This window comes from Pteropus alecto, unplaced genomic scaffold (assembly GCF_000325575.1).
Source record: "Pteropus alecto unplaced genomic scaffold, ASM32557v1 scaffold171, whole genome shotgun sequence".
In the NCBI taxonomy this organism is placed as follows: Eukaryota; Metazoa; Chordata; class Mammalia; order Chiroptera; family Pteropodidae; genus Pteropus; species Pteropus alecto.
The window spans coordinates 2711469-2733816 of NW_006431925.1; positions in this window are offsets into that span (position 1 = coordinate 2711469).

The window sequence follows — 22348 nt, forward strand, 5'->3', positions numbered from 1 at the left end:
TGACTCAGTTATTCTTCAGTAGCATGTTGTTTAATCTCCATGTATTTGTGGTTCCTCCTGCTTTCTTTTTGCAGTTGATCTCTAGTTTCAAAGCATTACGATCAGAGAATATGGTTGGTATGATTTCAACCCGCTTATATTTGTTGAGGCTATCTCTGCATATTAATATGTGGTCAATCCTTGAGAATATTCCATGTGCACTAGAGAGGAATGTATAAGCTGCTGTTTGGGGATGAAAGGCTCTGTAAATATGTTCAGTTGGTCTAAGGATATTATTTCCTTATTTATTTTGTTTGGATGACCTGTCTGCATCCAAATATTGGAATATAATAGTGTTTTGGTCTGTTTCTCCATTTAGTTCTGTTAGTAACTGTTTTATATATTTTGGGGCTCCCTGATTGGGAGCATAGATATTAATAACTGTTATGTCTTCTTGATGCATGATTCCCTTTATCATTATGAAGTGTCCCTCGGTATCTTTCTTCATCTTTTTGAATTTGAGGTCTATTTCATCCAATATTAGTATCACTACTCCTGCTTTTCTCTGAATGCCATTTGCTTGAAATATCATTTTCCACCCTTTCACTTTGAGTCTATATTTATTTTTGGAGCTGAGATGTGTCTCCTGGAGGCAGCATATGGTTGGGTTTTGTTTTTTGATCCAATCTGCACCTCTGTGCCTTTTTATTGGTGAGTTCAGTCCATTTACATTTAGGGGAATTATTAAAATGTGAGATTTTCCTATAGGCATTTTATCTTTTGCTTTCTGGTAGCTCAGTGTTTCCATTGCTTCCTTGTGTTCATATATCTTTTCTTTATTTTCATTGAGTTTTGTGGATTTTCCCTCTAGGCCTTCTTGTTTTATGTCATATACTTCAATTCTGAATCTTTGGTGTGTGATTACCATTACAAATATGTAGAGGATAGTTACATAAACTTATATATATAAATATATATATGTCCATTTTCGTCTGTATGTGCCTTATCTCCATTCCCTTTTATGAATTTGGATCTTTGAATCCTCCCCTTTTCTGTTATTGTCTCAATTTGTCCCTATGTATGCTGAACATTCATGACTATCTTGCAATAACAAATTTCTTCTTATCGTTTAAGCTTATAATGCCCTATTCTAAATAAGGGTTGTACTCCTCTGTTTCTATCTGCCTGCTAGTCTCCTTACTCCTAATTATGTAATCTTTGTCATTTTGTTTTAAGTGTGCTGACCCCTTTCAGTATTTCCTGTAGGCAGACCTCGTAGCAGAGAATTCTCTCAATTTTTGTTTGTCTGGAAAGGTCTTTATTTCTCCTTCATATCTAAAGGAGAACTTAGCTAGATACATTATTCTTGGCTGGTAGTTCCTTTCATTTAATAGCTTAAATATTTGATTCCACTCCTTTTTGGCTTGTAAAGTTTGTGCCGAGAATTCTGAGGATAACTAATGAGTTTTCCTTTATAGGTTACCATCTTCTTTTCTCTGGCTGCCCTAAGAATTCTTTGTCATTGATTTTTGATAATTTTAGTATAGTGTCTCTTTGAGAAAGCCTTTTCGAGTTGAGATAATTGGGTGTTCTTTTGACTTCTTGAATTCCAAGCTCTAGTTCATTCCTGAGGTAACTCTTATGTGTAGTTCCCAGGCTCGGATATGCTTGTGTGTAGGTTGTGCATTTTTTGTTGAGTTTTGGATGCAAAGAAGAAATTTTAGAGTGATGAAACTGTTCTCTATGTTACCGTGGTGGTAGAAACATGACTCTACATTTGTCAAATCCCTCAAAACTGAACAGTGATTTTTATTGTACACAGTTAAAAAACATGAAGATGTAGGGGGGAATGTGGACTATAACAGATAAATCTTGTATTATAAAGCCACATTCAAGGAGTTATAGAGGAGAATATAGCTGACCTAATTAACTTTGGAAATCAAAGTTAATTTTTTTTAAATCTTTCAATACATTTATTCATAAGAGTTACACAAAAATTTTAAGCAATTAACAATTATGATGACTAAAGAATTTATTAAATTCAACATTGCATTTTTATCTATAGTTCACAGTTACTGAATTTACTGTTTTTGTCACCTGGTTTTCTTTATTTGAATATTATCAAATTTAATTGATGAAAGAGGATGTTAAATAGAAGACTTTTTCAAATCTCGTTTGATCATTAAAAAAAAAAACAGTAAAATTTTTACAGTAATTTTGTTTTTAAGTGGAGTAGCTTTGCTTTTGAGGAAAAGCATCACCCTTAAAGTATGTTTTATTTTATTGCTGAAGGGCATTTGTAGGTAGCCTGGAACTTTTCTTTCACTCGTTTTGAATCACACCCTTCTTTTCTGACCAAATCTTCACAATTCGAGATCTTATCCACATGCATGCAGATATTGATGCAGAGCCCATTACCACATTAACTTTAAGTTGATTCTATTAGGTTAAAAAAAGACAGTAAAAAACACTGATTTTCTTTTTCTCACATATTTTGTATGTATATGAGTAAGCAATTCTGAAAATACATGAAGAGCAACTTAATGGATGTAGGGTACAGACAGTTTGGGAGTATGGTTTTGCTGGGTTTTGTTTCTAGAATGATGGGTCATGTGCTTGTTTAGAGAACCAGTAAAGAGGGGAGGTCTAACAGAAAAAAGAGAAGGATTAAATGCTAATATCATCCCAGAGGAGATAAAGGAGATCTCGAGAAGCAAGGAGCTTGGTTAGAGGGTTGGCCTTAAGCAGAAACAGAGACACATATTCTAAAGCTGTGACAGAACGAAAGTATGAGAGAGGAAGGCAGAAAGCTTCAAGAGGCAGAAATTAGAAAGTTCATAGCTATTGACCTCAATTTACTGAATAAATAGAAAAAAAAAATTCCTGAGAATGGAGAGAGATGACCTATGCAGTATGCCATGGTCTTTATTGAAAAAAGATGTATCCCATGAGGTAAGGCTAATGTAGTCTTCTATTGAATGTTCTGGGAAAGACAATGAATTTTATTTGAATATGAAAGTATCTGCCCACTCAAGCAAAAACAAAGACCTTTTTATTGTTTAATAGAAACAAAGATATAATCTAGTCAGTGACTTTGGCTTTCTTAGCATTTTTACTGTGAGTGTTTAAACTGCCTTTCAAGTTTGAAAACAAAGAAGCAACACTGGAAATGTTCATGCCTGCCATACTTGGGAAAGATTAAATAAAAGGCATCAGATAAGTCTCAGTATTCATGAAGTCATATATTTTTCAGAAGAAAATATTTTAATCCTGAATATTCAGTGTTTTCAAATGGTGGGCTTCTTAAAGAGGATCTAAGCGGTTCATTTAGTCCGAAAAAGGAAACTTAGTATGCAAATGCTTGGCATCTAAATTTACCCAAGACCCCAGAAACCACAGGTGTCAAAATGGAAAGAGATAGTGTAACTAAGTGCAAATAAATCAGATATTGAAATGACAAACTCCAAATTTGGAAAGAGATTATATCCTCTTAAAACAATAAGAGCACAAAAAATCTGATAGTAGATGTTTGCCACCCAATGCAGTTGAAAACATGAATAGAAACTCAGCACAATTTCATCTTCTTTCCTTCATTAGCTAATTAATAAGCAATTGATATACCTATTATGGAAGCATTTACCAAACTAATTTCAGTGGCATTCTGTGGACTGAAGGGTTAAATTGTGTGGAACTATTGTAGGGGTGAGTTCTATTACAATTTATTCAAGCTTATGTGAAAACACAGTATGATTCAAAGAACATTTTATCTTTCTTATACTTTCTGGTCAACGTTAAGCCTATTCACCTCAAAATATTTTGTCAAATCCAATTAGAAAGTAGAAAGTTTCAGTATAATTTAGTTAGATTATATTTCTATCTCACATAACAATATAAATGCAATTCTGATAGTTTACTTATCAATTACGTATTAGTTTCTAAATTAATTATTCTTAAGAAATACTGATTCATTTTCTTGAATCTGAATCTAAGTAAAATTCAGTTAAATGATCAATTAAAAAAAAAAAACACTTGCTATCCTTGGTTTCACAAAACCAAAAATTAATATTGCTCAGTCTACCTTTCTAAACATGTCTAATTTTTAAAGGGCTGCATTCTTGACTCTACATATTTAAATTCACATCCTTAAGAATTTAAAGTAATTTGTACATGGAGTATTAGTGGGTTGAAGTTAATATAACATAAATTTTAAATACAATGTGACATTAATTTGCTCAATTGTAAAGGAGAATAGCTCAATTTTTTTATTTTTTATCTTTTTATTAAATATTGGAGGTGACATTGGATAATAAAACCAAATAGGTTTCAGGTGTACAGTTCAATAATACATCATAAGTGTATTTCATTGTGTGTTCACCACCCAAAGTTAAATTTCCTCCCATCACCATATATTTGACCCCTTTTTCTCCCTAGCTAATTCCTTCCAACCACATTTACCTCTGATAACCACTAATCCACAGTCCATGTTCACAAGTCTCTGTTTGTATGTCATGTTCATTGCTTTTAGTTTTATAATCCATGTAGGAGTGAAAATAATGTGGTTCTCAACATTTTCTGTCTGACTTATTTCTCAGTATGAAAATCTCAAGGTCCTTCCATGTTGTCGCAAATGATAGTAGTTTGTCTTTTCTTATAGCTGAGTAATATTTCATTGTGTGTACACACACACACACACACACGCACGCGCGCGCGCGCAATCTTCTATCCAATCATCTATCAAAGGACACTTTGGTTGTTTCCATGTCTTGGCCACCATGATTAAAGCTGCTATGAACATCAGAGTGCATATATCTTTGCGGATAGATGTTTTCAAGTTTTTTGGTTAAATACAGAAGAGAGATTGCTGGGTCATATGGTAACTCTATTCTTAATTTTTCGAGGACCCTCCATACTGTTTTCCATAGTGGCTGTACCAATTTGCAGTCCCACCAGCAATGTATGAGGGTTCCTTTTTCCTCACAGTCTCTCCAAGCTTATTATTACTTGTCCTGTTGATAATAGCCATTCTAACAGGTGTGAGGTAGTATCTCATTGTGGTTTTGATTTGTATTTCCCTAATAGCTAGTGAAGTCAGCAGTAGCTCAGTTTTTAAGATTTCGTGCTCTTATGTTTAAGTACTAATAAATAAAGTAATCAATTGGCTCTGTTTCATGTCATAAATGAAAATATTGTTCTAATCTATTTTCTGAATAGTTTTCAATATACACATGTGTTTTCTAGATGCTAGGCAACTTTTTTTCGATTTCTATGAAAGTTGAGTATAAGCAGGTTATACCATCTCTCATCCATCCTTCTATCACATTCTAACCTATCTCCTTCTAAAGACAGAGTCCAATCTCTGAATTCCTGTCAGTTTGGAGTGAATTTCCTGTTTATTTCCCTAATCTGTGTTCTGCCTGCAAGCACATATACTACAACATCTGCAAATTACATGGTACCTAGCAAGTCTAGCCCAGCCCCAGTGAATGTGGCTAGTCCCAGAAACCCTCACTGATCTGGTATGCCACACTACCAACCAAATCCACAACTGGCAAGTGTTCTTGTTTTATTCAGCTTAACTAGTTGGGGAAGTCTAATTATTAAGGTGAAACTAAAGTTAAAGAATTATAAAACTGCATTAGGATCTTAACGCTCATACAAGATGATAAATAACTACATGGGCCACTAGGCTTTTCATTATAGAGCCACTGTAGTAGAACAAAGGCAAGTGTTTGAGGGAAGTACAGGAATTTACAAACTGTTATCTAAAGCAAAATCTTTGAGATTTATTGTAGATAGTACGGTAAAAGGTACCAGCATGAGCATGACTCGTCATTATTTAATAAAACTAAAACCAAACTTTACTTGAATGATCAGTTGTCAAGATTTTCTGTTGAATAGCAAAAGGTGATAATTATTTCTAGTGGAGGAAAAAAAGATTAAAACGTCAAGGTTTTTACACAGCTGTGATTATTTTATTATATTTGAAGGCATGTCTCCTAAGTTTTGCAGCAATCATCCAATGGAGAAATACAGGAAAAATTACTGGCTAACACGTATATTGCTCCCAATGCAAAATCTGGTGTTACAGAGAAGTCTGTTTGAAGTATTCTTTTTCAGAAAATGGCTCTCTGTGCCGTAAAGGTTGGTATGGAGATTTTGTTTCTGTAGAACTGAAAGTCAAGGCGTCATATATGGTAGATACTGCATGTTATCTCAAAGACTTAGTCATGTAATTAAAATCAATAGAATCTATGTTGAATCTGCATAAGAAACATGTGAGCTCATACAAAATTCTAATTTTAGGGAGTCAACATCAGTAATATCAGGATGTAAACTTATTGGACAAAATCCTATGTAAATGTCAAGTTTAGAAGATTTGCCCTATCAGCTAGCTGTAAAAGCCAAGCCTGCATTGGCTATTTTAGTACTTTTGAGCTCATTTTGAGAAAATAACCCTCAGCATCTTGTTCCATACTGTACCTTTAATACATGGAAGGTCAAGAGCATAAACCACCATTTCAATGACTTCTTAGTTACTATTGTTATTTTCTTTACATAGCTCACTATATGCCATAGACATGGAATTTTTCAGGGTGTAAAGGTATATCACAATTTCCTTCTTTAGTTTTTTTGTATTTATTTTTAGTACTTGGAAAAAGTAGTTTAATATGGATTGCATGTGATATGGCTCTGGTTATAGCCTATAAGGGGAAAGAAGGTATAAAAGCAATACTTGAAAAAAGGAAAAGTGGAAAAAATATTTTGACCTCTATAAGGGATAGTTAAAGCATAATCATCAGGAACTCCAGATGTTGGAAAAGAATAGCATGATATAAGCTGAAAACGCACACATAACAAAAATGTTCATCTTAAGCATTCATTGTGTTAATGTAAAATGGTGGTATAGACTCCTACAGTGCCTCATCCTGGACTAGTTACGTATGACCATGTCCACAAATAAGTTGATTTAGTAGACCAATTTATTACCCCATAATAGCATACAACAAAGGCATTCTGATGCATCATGACTGTTCAGGGTAGCAGGCTGATACTAAGCTCTATTCTCATGGTCGATTTTTCCCTCATCAGTGTAATCTTTGCACTTAATAGATTTCTTCTTATAACTCTCCTATATCATGACATGAATAAGAGTTTATAGTATTTTATAGTTTTCCAAGACCCTATTTAACCCTCTTGATTATCAAAGTACTCATCTTGAGGAATCAAAGTGGAAAAAAAGGAACTTTAAAAATTATTTTCAAGGTTATACTGTTTTGAGGTTATACTACCTCTCGAGGAGAGGCTGATGTACCATCTCTCAGTGTTCCTTTCTTTGTGGCTAAACAAAATGCAATTGGCTTTCATTCTGCAGATAGGAAAATAAAGTTCCAGATTATTGCTGTCATTTTTAAAAGTAATATTTCATGGGCCATTAAGAAATTGAGAAATGCTGTCTTTTATTTCCTTGCTGTGTTTGAGAAGTATATGATGTGTCCATTAAGAGAAAATTATTATAATAATCACAACTATAGACATATGTGACCATCTTTATAAGTGACTTATTATTAACCATAATATTATCTACATGCTTGCATTTGTTGTTACTAGCAAATGGATATAGCATTGACCACAAAACCCAATATCTTCTCTGGGAGTTGAATTTTACCTTCTGTAAATGCTAAGTAGTACATCTATGTTTCAGGATGTTTTAGTAAAGGGCACTTTTGTTCCTCTCTCACAATATTAATTTGATCCTTTTAATATTTTCTTTTGTGTGCTTTGTTTAATTTTCTTACTATTGACTTTGAGAGCATTTGTTACCTTATTAATATTTTCTCTCTGTGTCAGTTTGTCCAGTGTCTAAAGGATTGTTGGTATTTAACAAATACGTATTGAATTAAATTTAACTTTAGAATTAAATTTAGTATTTTCTTCCTGGGTAAGATTTTGTATATTTTAATGAGAAAAGCTTTTTTATTAGTTTCTCTTCTGAGGAAGGGAATTCCATTGGTAAATGTTATGAGTATTTAAGGGAGATAGTCAATTGCCTAAATCAGCTGAGAAAATACTATCTGAAATGAATTATTTTGTGCTGGCAAAGACTCTCTAAATAAGAAATCTGCTATGATTTTTTTGTTGTTCAGATAACCACATGATGTGAACAAAGAGCCTCTCATAAACTATTCTAACAGAGCGAGAGCCTAACACTTTGAAATAGTCTTTAGCCAGCAAAGCATTCTTGCAACACAGGCGTCCTTCTGAGAGTAATGAAGTATTGCATTCAAGTGTGTTAATAAGGTCAACTGGCACTTATAATATGTTGTCATATCATTCTTTTCAACATTCTTTGCTAGTTCCAGAATTTAATTTTTATCCAATTCTAAAAATCTAATCTCATCAACTTTAAATTTTAAACCTTCCTCAAGGTAAGATGTTTTCAGTAATGACCTTTCTAAGTAAAATTGCTTAGATTTATCCCAAAAGATATGTCCATGGTGACACTGAGGCATTGTATGTGTATGTGTGCATGTGCACACCCCTAAAGTTTGCAAAAATGTAAAACAAAATCATGTGTATAATGGTAATTAGGTCTGTATTTTAATAGTATTCCATTTAATCAAGCACCAGTTGTATCATCTAGGCATATTCACCAGGACTTTTAACAGAAGTGAAAAAGAAGTTCTCCTAAAGTGTGAACCTGCCTCCAAGGACGTAAGATAAATCTCAGTATACACAGGAATGGTTTGGCAAAGGCACGATGTGTATACTGTGGGTCTGAGAGGTAAAATTTTACCAATGTCTTAATCACATTAAACACTATTTCAAAGTTAAAAGTAACAAAAATGTATGATCTCGAATAAGTAACCCAGTCTTATGCCAAAAAAAAAAAAAAAAAATCATGAAGGCAAATATTTAGAAAATGTATTCTAAAGCAAGATCCTGGGTGCTTATGTAAAAACTACTTGTAATTTTCTTTATTATAATCCTTTAGCTTTCAAAGACTGTCATTTCATTGGTCTAATTGACCTCTTCATTTGTACAAAAACTACTTATTTCAATTTTTTTATTGTCCTAGACTCAGATCATTATATATCATTTACGATTATTCTACATAAAAATATTCTTTGAGAAATTAAAACATCAGGGAAAAAAAAAGATGCCTACTTTTACCACTTCTATTCAACATTGTACTAGAATTCCTAGACAGAAAAATTTGGCAAGAAAAAGGAACAAAAGGCATCCAAATAGTGAAAAAAGAAGTGAAATTACCTCTGTTAGCATAAGATATGACTTTACATGTGGAATACCCTAAACTTTCCACAAAAGCAGAACTCATTAATTCTGCACAGATGCAGGATACAAAATCAATAAACAAAAATAGGTGGTGTTTCTGTGCACTAAAAAATGATCCAAAAAGGATATCAAGGAAACAATTCCATTGATAGTGGCATCAAAAAGAATAAAATACTTAGGAATAAATTTAACCAAAGAGCTGAAACATTTGTATAATGAAAACTACAAAATGTCACTGAAAGAAATTAAACACAAATAAATTGAAAGACATCCTGTGTAAATGGATTGAAAGACAATATTGTTAAGATATCAGTATTACCCTAAGCTAGCTACAGATTCAAAATGCAATCTCTATCTAAATCCCAATAGTATTTTTTTTACAGAAAAAGAAAATTCACCCTAAAATTCATATGGAATCTCAAAGGACTCCAAAGAGCCAAAACAATTTGGAAAAGAACAAAGTTGGAAGTCTCACATTTCCTGATTCCAAAACTTATTGCAAAGCTACAGTAATCAAAACATTGTGGTACTGATATAAAGATAGACAGATAGGTACATAGACCAATGAAATAGAATATAGAGTTCAGAAGTAAAGCTTAACATTCGTCAAATGATTTTTTACAAGGGTCTCAAGACCATCCAATGAAGAAAGTGCAATCTTTTCAACAAACGATGTTGGAAAAACTGGATATTCACCTGCCATTGAATAATGTTGGATGCTTATGCCATATACAAATATTGGCTTAAACAAGTTAAAGATATAAACATAAGGGCTAAAACTATTTCTTGGAAATGTAAGGAAAAAGCTCATGACATTGGATTTGGCAATGATTTCTTGGATATAATAACAAAAGCACAAGCAAGAAAATAAAAAAAAAAATAGACAAATTAGACTTCATGAAAATTTTAAACTTTTGTGCATCAAAGAATGCAATTAATCAACAGAGTGGAAAGACAACCCACAAGATGAGAGAACATTTGCAAATCATTTATCTGATAAAGCGTGTATATCCAAAATGTATAAAGAACTCCTACTACTCAAGAAGAACAACAACAACAACAAAAACACCTGCTTTAAACACAGACAAAGGACTTGAATATTTCCATTTAATTCTTCTTCCCTTGCTTTGAATTCTTAAGTGGTTTCATAACTTTGTTCATGGTGACATGCTTGTATACACTTTCCATTTGCTCCGTGGCAGTAGCAGAATTATTTTTTCTAAATGTTCTTTTTTTTTTTTTCCTGAGCCTTTGCTCAGATTATTTTACATCTTTATATAGAAATGTTGTTCAGTATGTGATCTTTGAAGAAAGTGAGTTCCTACTAATACAGCTGGCAGGAATTAACACTAGTTGGTACTACACACTACTCTCCGTGTGAAACATAAATGTGTGTGTGTAGTTATAGGGGAGTCATTTTAATCCTTGTTTATTCCATCTAAATGAGATTAACATTTGGAGGGTTGCTCACTGTTTAGCCCACCAACTAAAGTGACTTTCCTGATGTGCTGCATTCTGAAAAGATTGTGGCTTTTTGTTTACTCACTCAGAACCACCTCTTCTATTACTCAGTGATATATACCCAACAGGGTCCAGGGAAGCGTGCACCACCAGTCTGTGCACACTATGCTTGTTTTGGCCCTCAGGATGTACCACTAACTTTGGGGAATTGTGTTCTGTCATCTGTATCTGACATCAACTATAATTATTCTTTCTTGACATTTTCCACACTCGTTTGATTTTCCCTATATTTGGCAATCTTTAAATATTTTGATTTGCAACTACAGATGCAGTTTCTTCAAAGATTAGGTTTTTATTTCTGTTTATTTTCCTGCTTCTTTGAAGATTATTTCTGAGAAGAGAATGTGGCAAAGACTACTTCTGCCACTTTAAAAAAGGTTCATTCTTTGTAAAAAGCTATTTTTAATATTATTTTAAAATATATTTGTTGCTCTACCCCAAATTTTAGAAAACAGCTGTAAGATCCCAAATTATGTCTACTTCATTTTCCACAGCAATTAGTCTGCTTATATTCAATTTGAGTTGCAATTTTTCTTAATGATTTCTTGGTGTTACTGAATTATACCATCACAGATTTTTTGCGCCCCAGGAACATAACAAAGCATCGTAAACGAAATTGTTGTTCAAGTCACAGTTGGAAAAGTTTTATAAAATTTTCTGTTTTTAGTCAGAAAAATTTAAGAATTATCTGTTTAGAATCATATTGACTCATACATTTGACTCCCACAAATTACATATAAAGCTTGTTCATCCTTCATATATGTAAAATGCCTAGGAAATCAACTATACAATGTTGGTTTCAGCCTCGTGCAAAATTTTAGGATCTCATTAAGAAAAACTTAATGGTCAACTGATCACCAACTACATTTTGTGGATTAACAGAGGGAGAAATTTAATATATAACAGTTCTCATTACTTTAACCAGTGAGCATTGCACATTCATTTAATGTGTCGTATAAGAGATAATATTGAATACTTGTGAAATTCTGAACTGGCAACAGATGCCACCAGTTTCTGCCTGAATGGCCACATCTGACCCTTCTGAGCATAGTAGATCATATTTTCCTTGGTTCATTAAATATATAGCCATCACACTTACCCATTTCAGAGTCATTTATACATTTACTAATAACCCATTGAAAATATACCGGTTCTACTAATTGTTGGGAGGATCATAGCAATCACATATTTCAACTTTTTATCCATTGTAGGAATACTGAATACAATGTGTTGACTTAAGCTTTTGTTTGAAACCAGATAGGAATGCTGAATGTATTTACTGCTATGATAGTTCTTTATGATTTTTAAATAAACGTATGTCTGAAGCGCCTCATTAAGCTTAAAATACCTGTCCTATAACATCTATTTTGTTTTTACTCTGTTAACCTGTGCAGAATAAATCTATTTCCTCTTCTACATGCTAGAACCTCGCATTTGAAGATGCTTCTCATGATCTCATAAGGCTTTTGTATGTGTGATTCGTTTGTTTTCATGACGTATTCAGTTCCTTTAGCTATTTACATGACACAGTTATCCATACCATTATCATTCCTGATTTACTGTTTCTTTTGAACTTTTGTCAATTTTTAAAATATGGCAACAAAGCATATCACAGTGCCCCAAAAGTATTCTCAAGTGTACCGAACAGCAAATGTCTCCTTTGTCCAAACTATATGAAAAGCACTAAAATGATGATTTTATTAAATTCTCTAATCATGTGGTTGATTCATATTGAATCGAAGAAAAATAGTTTTCTTCATGTGAATTTCTAAATGATTTTTTCCTCATCTCCTATTTGTACAATTTTTATTTTGGATCTGTGTTTGCCTTACATTTGACTTTCACTCTTAAAACTTATCTTTTGATGATCCATAATTGCAACCTATCAAGACCATTATATAATTCTATATATTAACATCTCACTGGTTTTGACAATTTGAAATTGTGAAAAGCATGTAGAAAATAAGAGTGCTGTGCTTAAAAGCACGGGCCTTAATGAGAAAGCTGTTGACACCTCCCATAGATTTATTGACTTGAAGCAAGTTAATTTGGATGTATCTAAGTTTCCACAATTATAAAATGATGCTGTTGATAGTTATACTTCCTAACGTTGACATGAACATTAAATGAGATAACACAAAGTGTCTGGCATACAGTAAGTTTATTATAAATGCTATTAATAAGACAATATTATTTTATTGTGGAGAACTAAATCTAGTAGTGTACTATTGCCAATTGATACTAGCCCATGAGAGCCAACTGTGAGAATCTCTTTTCAGCTTCCCATTCAGTGAGGTCCTGTTGGTGGTTTGGTAGCTTGAAAGTGGGTACAGGAAAGTATTTACAACAGTGATAACTGTGAAATATTCCACACATTAAGACTTTCTTTCTTTCTCTCCTTGTTCTCTATTTTCTCCCTTTCTCCCTTTATTTTCCCCTTCTTTTTTCTCTCTCTTGTATTTTTTTACGAGCATATCACTAATTGAATCTTATCCATATCTTTAAGAAAACTATAATAATAGCTTACATTTGCTATACGTAGCATTCACAATGTCTCAAAGGGGATACTGATCTATTAGTCAGCATTGTTTGGCCTGTAGTTAAGATCAGTTTACCACAGCTTAGCCATAGTGTCATCCAAGCTACATATATACGTCTTCACAGAGGACACCTTGAGAAAATTAGTCATATGCCTTGCTAAAATCTAACATATTGTGTGTTAATGATAGTATATTTCTTACTTCCCTTACTGGAATCACTACCTGAAGAAAAAAGCTTGTTTGCTATGGATATTATTTTAAAAACCTATGTTAGCACCAAATATTTAATACATTTAACAACCATAGTAGTAGTAGTACCAGCAGTGCTAGCATTGGTGGTGATAGAGGTAGTAGCAGTAGTGGTTAGTAACAGTACTCATAGTTACGACTTAAATTCACTGAATGTTTTACTGCATGTAAGGTTTTGTTCTAGGCATCTTACCTTAACTATTTTTAATCCTTTCTGTAAATCTAAGACTTATGTACTATTATTTTACCCATTTTACAGATAAGAAAACTTGAGCACAGGGAGTTAAATTTGTTCCAGGACATACAATATTGAGAGTAGCCAGTTCTTGAGAACAAGTATTCTCTCTCTAGTGCCTACTTTTATGTTTGTTCTTGTGTCTTCTTTATGCTAAACCACACACTTACCTAATTCCATTAACATATTCTGTAGTGATTAACAGCCAGTTTATTATTTGAGTTTTAAGAATATTTTTTAAAAATTCATTTTGTGAAAACAAGAAATATTTCTCTACTCTCAGTTGTCAAACAACTGGGCTGTTTTGTGTTTCTTTAAGAACTGTGTATTCTGTGTAGAGTAAAATTCATCTGAATCTAAGTCAGTTTAGAACCTTCACAATATTTACTCACATCTCATTAGCTTAGTCTACTTTTCCATAGTAGGCTAAGATTAATATGATGAAATTAATATGAAATTTTAATTTCATCATTTTATTATCAATGTTCTAATATTTTCTAATTTACCAAAAAGTTTTTCTTAATTTTGTAAAAAATTCAGATTGGCAGCTTTTCTTGCTATTTACTATTTCTTAAAGTAAATTGTCATCCAGGACAACTTAAAAATGTGTATTTTTGTTTTTCTAAAATAATTATAATATTTAGAGGTTTAACATTAATGTTTATATGACATCTTTGAATTTTCATTATATTGATCAAGAAATAATCATTCATGTCTGTCATCTGGTCAAGCGCTGTATCTTCCATTCTCTAAATTTCCATACCTCCTATTTCTTTTTTCTTTTAGTCTAAGCTAAGTAGTCCCACTAAATATTAAATCCATCTATACAGCATAATGTTGATATTTTTGTTATATGTAGACTTCCCCCTCAGACCTTCTGATGGATATGTTTTATTGGAACATGATATTCCTCACATCATGCAATTTGATTTAGATATCGGTCTCACTAAATCATAGTGATAAGCAGAGGATTACATTTGCTTCTTTAACAACAACAAAAAAGAAAAAACAGCTTTTTTTTATTGCAATCTTGTTGCAAATTGGCCTGTAGAAACTTGTGTATAAGTTCTTTTCCAGATCATTTCTCTTATAATATATTCCTTACAATCACTGGACTGTTGTTTCTCTTTAAATATTATATTTATATTCAGTGTTCAATTGACTATAGTTTGATATAGTCAATTTTCTGTCAGTTCCAAATTTAAATTTGACAGAAACATTTTCAACATCATATTTAGGAGACAAACAACCATTTAGTGAGTAGTAAATATTTATATATTGACATGAATACACATTTACTATGTGGTTACGTGAAGAAAATTAGATCATTAACTAGTTTTTAGAATAGATTAGAACAAAAGGGGTAGGAAAAACTACCTCAAGAAAGATGGGTGGAGCTGGGGAGAAGTACAGTTATTCAAAGGAAACATGTGGACTAGAAATGTCATTAAAAAATCCAGGCCGCTCAGCAGTTGTATGGCCTTCTCTCTGAAGTTTCTTTGCTTTAGTTTGTCTTCCTGCTACATTCTTTTCTCTGCACCAGTGGCCACCTTCTACCTACCTGCAGACTCTGCTTCCTTGCATCTGGCTTTATGTAACCTTGAATGCAGCATTTAATTTTTTTCTCTGCCACTCTTTCTACATCATAATCTTCTTGCTTCCAGTCCCTCTGCTACTATCAGGTTCTTAGTATCCCAAGTCCAAAGTATGAAGAATCTGGTTGACACATCTCATCTTTGCACATTTTACACGAAGTTCCAAGGCAACCTATAGATTGACCCTCTTTAGGTCATGTACCCAACCATTAATCAAATCAGCCGTGGTGTAGGATAGACTCAGTTACATGGTGAAGAACATGTTTATCTAGGCATCAGGGGGAGCAAATGGGTGATGATTCCTTTTGAAGAAGGCACGAGCCAGGTAGGCATCGACTGATTCTCCTTTGCTCTGTCCATAAACACACATTATCCAACTCACAAAATAAACTCATATGTAACCTTGCTCAACAGGATCTACCTATCACTGAAATGCCCTCTCTTCCTCAAAAAAAAAAAAAAAAAAAAAATACAGAATGAAGTGCCAAATTATTATATTTTGGAAAAACTGTCATTTGCAACATATGGGTAAACAATTACAAACTCAAAAACTGATGTTAACTCTATCAACTGCAGTGCACGCACTTGGCAGGATCAACATCTGCTGTGATGATATCATTGCTGAATGTTGAGGCGCAGTATGAGACTGGTGAATCCCATGGGTATCAATCATTGTCTCACTTCGGTGACTGTAGAGGCTGTCTCTTGGTCCATGGAGCTCATTCTCCCACATTTCACCCTCTCAGGATTGATTTCACTCTACAGCCAGCAGTGACTTTTGATGAAAGCATCTCTTATAACCTGGTCAGGTTATCAAATCTAAGATTTGATAAAGATTTCAGCAAGGATTTGAGTCAATCTTTTGTTGTGTTAAACTATGCATCACATAACCCCTTTTATTTGATCAGTGAAGTATAACTGCTGCTAAGGGTCTAGAGTATTATAACTTTAAATTCTGTGCTGCTTAAGGCCAGTCCTCAAAACTCCATCTTTCTAATAATGGCAAATAATCCAGGGTTCTTAGCAAGGGTGGGGTTCAAAGACACAACATCAGAAAGCCTTTCTTTACATTTGCTCCTTGGCTTTCACTATATTAAAGTCTTAGGCCCTAACTGATAAAATTGGAGATACTTGTATTTATCAGCAATAGGTTGGTTGCTAAGTTGGAGGGAAGAAAGGGTGTTTTCATACATTGTGCTCCTCCTCCCTAGCACAACAGGGGGTTTCAAATAGGCTTGGAATTTTTTTTGGCAGGGGTGGAGGTGGTGGGATAACCCCTCCTGTAAACCTCTTTACCAAAATTCTAGCTTTCAGCATACCAGGAATACAGTTTTATCCATTGCAGCAGAAGTGCAAATTTGAATTTAATAATGTTCATAGTTTGGTTTTGGCCTGAGTTTTTAGTGATTTCAGAATTTGCCTACAAGCAGGAAATGTTTCTAGAAACAGAGTTAGAAGCTATCTTTGCCTTTTCTTATCTGTTTCCAGCAGGCAACAAGGTCTACAGTTAATCTCTTTCTCCCCAGTGCCTGCTTTATGCTCTTGGAACGTCTCTAAAACATTAGCTGCAAGATCCTTTAGAGTCTTACACTCAGTGGGCACATAATCCTTAAAGTATAGGTGGACAGTTAAATTACTTGATTGCTGGCCCACATATATATCAGCACAGGATTGAAAGTGGTATCTCCTGATTGATTGTTCACTTTACCACGTTACATAGTTACCAACTTTTAGAAAGTTTCATTTTCTGTTTTAGTTAAGCTCATTTGATCATAAGGACAGAAGCCTACATAAGTTGCCTCAAAATATTAAAGGGATTACTATGGTAGCAGTTTTTAATTTCAGTCCCTAAATTTAGATCTATGAGAACTTTGTCTTTATTTTCTATAAACAACATAAATTTTGATTGTTTGCCTTTCACTTTGGGGAAAACTCAGCTTATAACCTGTTTGTACATCAATTCTCCAACTTTCCCAAGTTTGTCACTGACAGGGTTCTCTGTAGTATCAAAATGTTGGAGAAAGGGATCTGATTGGCCATCTAGTTACTACTAGACATCTGTCACTAACGCTTAGCTTTTTTCAGATCTTGTCTTTCTGCTGACTGCAAACTACTCTTGGGGCAGAAGGCATTTTGTACCTATGGACCTATCTGTCAAGACATACTGTGTAGTTACAACCTTTGGTGCTTGTTCTATAAATTCCCTGGTGGCACTGCCTGTTTTCAATACTCACGCTCCTATACTTTTAGAATCCATAGACCTCTCTTTTGGGGGCTGAATTTTTTTTACCACTCTTCACCCCAAATTTATATGTTGAAGTTCTGACCTCCAGTATCTCAGAGTCTAACTGTAGATAGGGCCTTTAGAGAAGTAATTAAAGTAACATGGTCATATAGGTGTGACCTAATCCAATATGCCCGATGTCCTTGTGAGAGTTAGGATATGAGCACAGAGGGAAGACAATGTGAAGACAGAGAAAAAATAGCCATCTAGCCATCTATAAGCCTAGAAACAAATCAATCAATACCTCTCTCTCTACCTCCCCCACCCCTCACTCTGTCATACAGTTGAGAATAATGGAAGAGGTCGATTTATTTTACTTAAAAAAAAAATAATACATATTATTTCTCTTTTGTGGCCAAGATACTTCATTCATGTTCATATGTTCTTTTTACCTCCTCCAATAAAGTTACTAAGTTCTCCTAATATATTGTCTTGGGAACCAAAACTAAAACAAACAAAAAAACAACAACATATACTTCTATATCTTCCTTCTGCCTTATTGAAATGCATATCTTTCTTGAAGTAATGTGCACAAAGATGAATATTTGCTTAAACAGAGGTAAGGGAGAGGGTAATAAAGAGAAAAAAGTAGCAACATCCTCAAACATTTTTTTCATCTATGCTGGAAGCACATATTGGATAGGGCTGCAAACTCAAAAATACAGAAAAATTTACAGAAAGTAAAGCAACTCCTGACATTTTTTATACTTATCTGTATTGATTTTTTTTTCTGTCTTTATGGTCCACTTTATTTTCTTTATTAATTGGTGCTATTTTTATTTTTCATAAATTTACTCCCTTATAATATGGTCTTTACTTGTCCCATATTGTTTACCATCTCATTTCTATATGGATATTTTTTCTATATAATGATCCTAGTTGTTCTATTCTCATTATCAACTGCTGTAACCCTAGAATTTAGATTTCAGGAGGCTAGGACTTAGTGATACAGAATACAGCACATCATTCTGTCCTACTATAGTGGCCTAGTAAAGCTGGAGGCAAGGAGATGGTGATCTGGAAGAATGCACTGTGACATAAAGAATGGAAAAGGTAAAATTAAGAAGTGTCCAGAGGTGATAAGAAAATGCATGGTTGACCAAGAGTAAAATAGATAAGTAGCTGCCATTAATGTTGACTTTGGCTGAGAGGTTTCTAAGTTTAGATATGGTATATGGGAAACTTTTTCTAGGGTTCTGAGCATTCAGCAAGTTAGTTGAACCTTCAAAGAAAACCTGTTAATATCTACATTAATCTTCAAAGTAGTTTCAGTCAGATATGTATTTCTTCTGAATGTGTCTCTAAGCTAGGAAAAGGACCCTATAATTTATTAGAGTTGTGTTTGAGAGGCTAATGTCTGGATTTGGCACCTCTTAGGTATTGGTCAGATCCCTTCTAGGTTAAATACTCAACCTTAGACTTAAGCTAAGAGTATCTTCCCAATTGGAAGACTCAAGGTAACAAAAAAATGTGAGTTGTTTGTGATCCTTGGAAATACAACTGAAAAGTCAGACTTCACAGAATTGGTGATGATGGAGTCAGAACTCTTTAGGAAATAAATATATTTTTGTAATACTGGGCCCTAGAATAAAATGTTTCAGACCAAAGATCAGGTTAAAGCAATGCTATAAAAATCTATTAAATTTAGTTAGTATAAAAATCTCACTTATGAAATTATAAAATGGAAGTTGGTTTTTATTCACACCTCAAATGACAAATTTTATCAAGAAAAAAAAGTGTTATTTTTGCTAGTAAGAGAAGTCTTTCACAGACATTCTCATAATAGGTGAGGATGGCTAACAGATTCCCACCCGAGATTGAATACCATGTATCTAGCAGCTATTGTAAAACCTGTGATAAATGAGGATATGGGAATATAGTACAGAATAAATTTCTCTCAGAAACTTGAGAAGTTATTGGGAAATACCATGTCATGTAATTCATTTTGATTTATCCTCAGAACTTGATTAAATATTGTACATTAATATATAAGTGAAGGTCTATGTCAAGTGTCCACAACTTTGTATGTTACAAGGGCCAGTAAGGTAATGTAAATAAAAGAAAAGTGGAGAGTGGTCAGTGTGATAGTGAACTTAATATCTCTTGCCATAGCTAAAGGGGAAGTTGCTGAGAAACAAATTTTGTTGCCATGAAGCACTACATGCCCAATTTTGACATCTTTTCTAATAAAACTAGAGTCAATTATCTAGATTTTGTGAAAAATATTTGAATCTTTATATGCTGACAACTAAAAAATTGGTTAAATACATTTAACATGCAAAAACACATTTATAGACAATATCTGGTCTGCAGGTAGTCCCTCAGTTCATCATTTTAGGGCTGCAGATTTGACTAACATTATTCATAGACCAAAACCATAGAAAATTCATTTTCTGTAGAGTACTTGCTCCCTATTTAGGTAAAGTCTACAAAGGGTAGACAATGCCTGGAGTTCATGGGTCAGATTCATGAATTGGCATCATTCCCAGGGAGAAAAACTTTAGGCTTTGTAGTCATTTTGAAAAAAAAAAATTAACCATCCATTAGAGGTTACTTGGAAGTATGAGGTGCTTTAGAGGTATCTGAATAAAGTCCACGTGGGAACAGTTTATAATGAGGTCAGATTTTACACAGTGAGGCTTTGGAAACATACTGTATTTTCTGTAACTTCCTATGTCTTTATTTATAAAATTAGCTTCTTACTAATATTGAAGTAGAATTCACCTTAAAGTATATCAGTCTCCTTTTATAAAGCAATCTTTTTCAAGTTAACAAAGTTTATTATGGTTAAGTATGCAGTTTTTTCACAGTTCTTCTCTGTCTACCATTTTCCTATCCAAGTTGCTATGCAGAAGTAGGTGAACACTTACACATCAACCCATTGTGGGGAGAACTCAGATCGAGGTGTGTTCTCTTAAACCCCATTAGTCATTGTTTAAGAGATCTTTTATCTGAAAAAAAATTTTATGGTCTCACGGATATGTGTGGCTCCTGAAATATTTAAGTTGCATTCTACTGGCTCTGGCTGCTAGTGACCCTACCTAGTCTGGTACCTGATACTGGTGACTGGCTTTATTGCTGAAACCCTGGATAATCTTTTAGAAATCTGCTGAGATTGCCCTCTCTAGCTACCTGATGTTAAGGATCTTACCAAATTATGCTGCTTTATATCCTCTGTTCCTAGTAATCAGTGCACACAAAATTTCCGTTTTGATTCTCTTCACTGGGTGGCCTCATGGAATTGAAGGCAGAAGGAAGAATAGTTCACTTATTTCTGAATTCCCTTACATGGCTTTTACTTAGGGGTCGCCATGTGGAACCTAGGCGACCCCTTGGGGTTAATCTAGCCATGAGAAATTTGGGAGTTATTGGTTATTATAATTTTTCCTGGCATCTAACTGTGCCATTTTTTTCACTTCCAACCTTCTATCTGATGTAGTATCATCTTAAATTCCTCTTAAATTCTTTGAACATACCTGATTCTTCCAGATACCAGCTTTTGTCCCCCAACACTCACTGCCTTTATTCTTTAATCCATGTCCATTGTAAGAAGTCAGAAAATATATTTTGTCTGTCCTAAACCTAATCTCCCTCTTTCCCAGGCTTCTTATTCCCTCCTCCTACTGGATGGACAAACTCCTTACCTCACATTCTATATAATCCCTATGTACATGATACATTTAAGAGTAAATTACCTGACAGAATATACATTAGATCTGATCAAAAAGACTTTCTTTAGGAAAACTCAGAGTGATCAGAGCAGGTGTCCAGTGTTCATTCATTCTGGGGTACCACACAGAAGCATGACTGACATCAGACTAGAAGAGAAACCCCAACCTCTGGCTTCTTGACATGAAGGAGTTAAGATATAATAAGTATAGATGGTAAAGTTTTGCTTTAGCTGCCTTTCAATTCACTCTTTGTACATGGTTGGTGAAATAGAGGTGGGGACATTAAGCTTTCCCATGACATGGTCAGAAGCCTGGGGTCCAAGCTGAGTCATAACAAGGTTCAATTAAGTTTTACAGAAGGCTGACTCTTTTTCTGGGAGGCTAGCTGGCAGAGAACCACTAGACCTGAGTGAGTTAACTTTGACCTCTTACTTTTAAAGCTAGATTAAAAGAGACAAAGAAGATTTTTGGCATTTAGAAAAGCCGTTTTTGCTACAAAGCTTGTCTTTCAAGACAATAGTCTCACTATATGTTTAAAAGAGTAAGCTTAGGAAATTCAAAAAGATCTTGCCAGTTTTAGTATCAGCTAATTCCATGGGCAATGAACTCTAGATTAATATCCAACTCAACTGATTTATCAATATCCACACCCAATACAATGTTTGGGACTTTGCTGTACTAAATAAATATCTGCAAGTAAATGAATGAATAAGTAACTGTAGGACTCTTTATTCTGGGTGGTGTTTACCCTCCTTTTGTAATTGTTTGTAACATGAATTTTATAACCCTATTACTTAAATGATTTTTTTAATTGCATAAATTAAGGCTCATTCTTTGTGCTGTGCACTATGTTTTTTTTACAAATGCATAGTATCATTTATCTACAATTATGGTATCTTACTGTATATTATTTTCCTGAAAAATCTCCTGTGTATCATGTATTCAACTCATCCTTCCTAAACCCCTGGCAATCACTGATC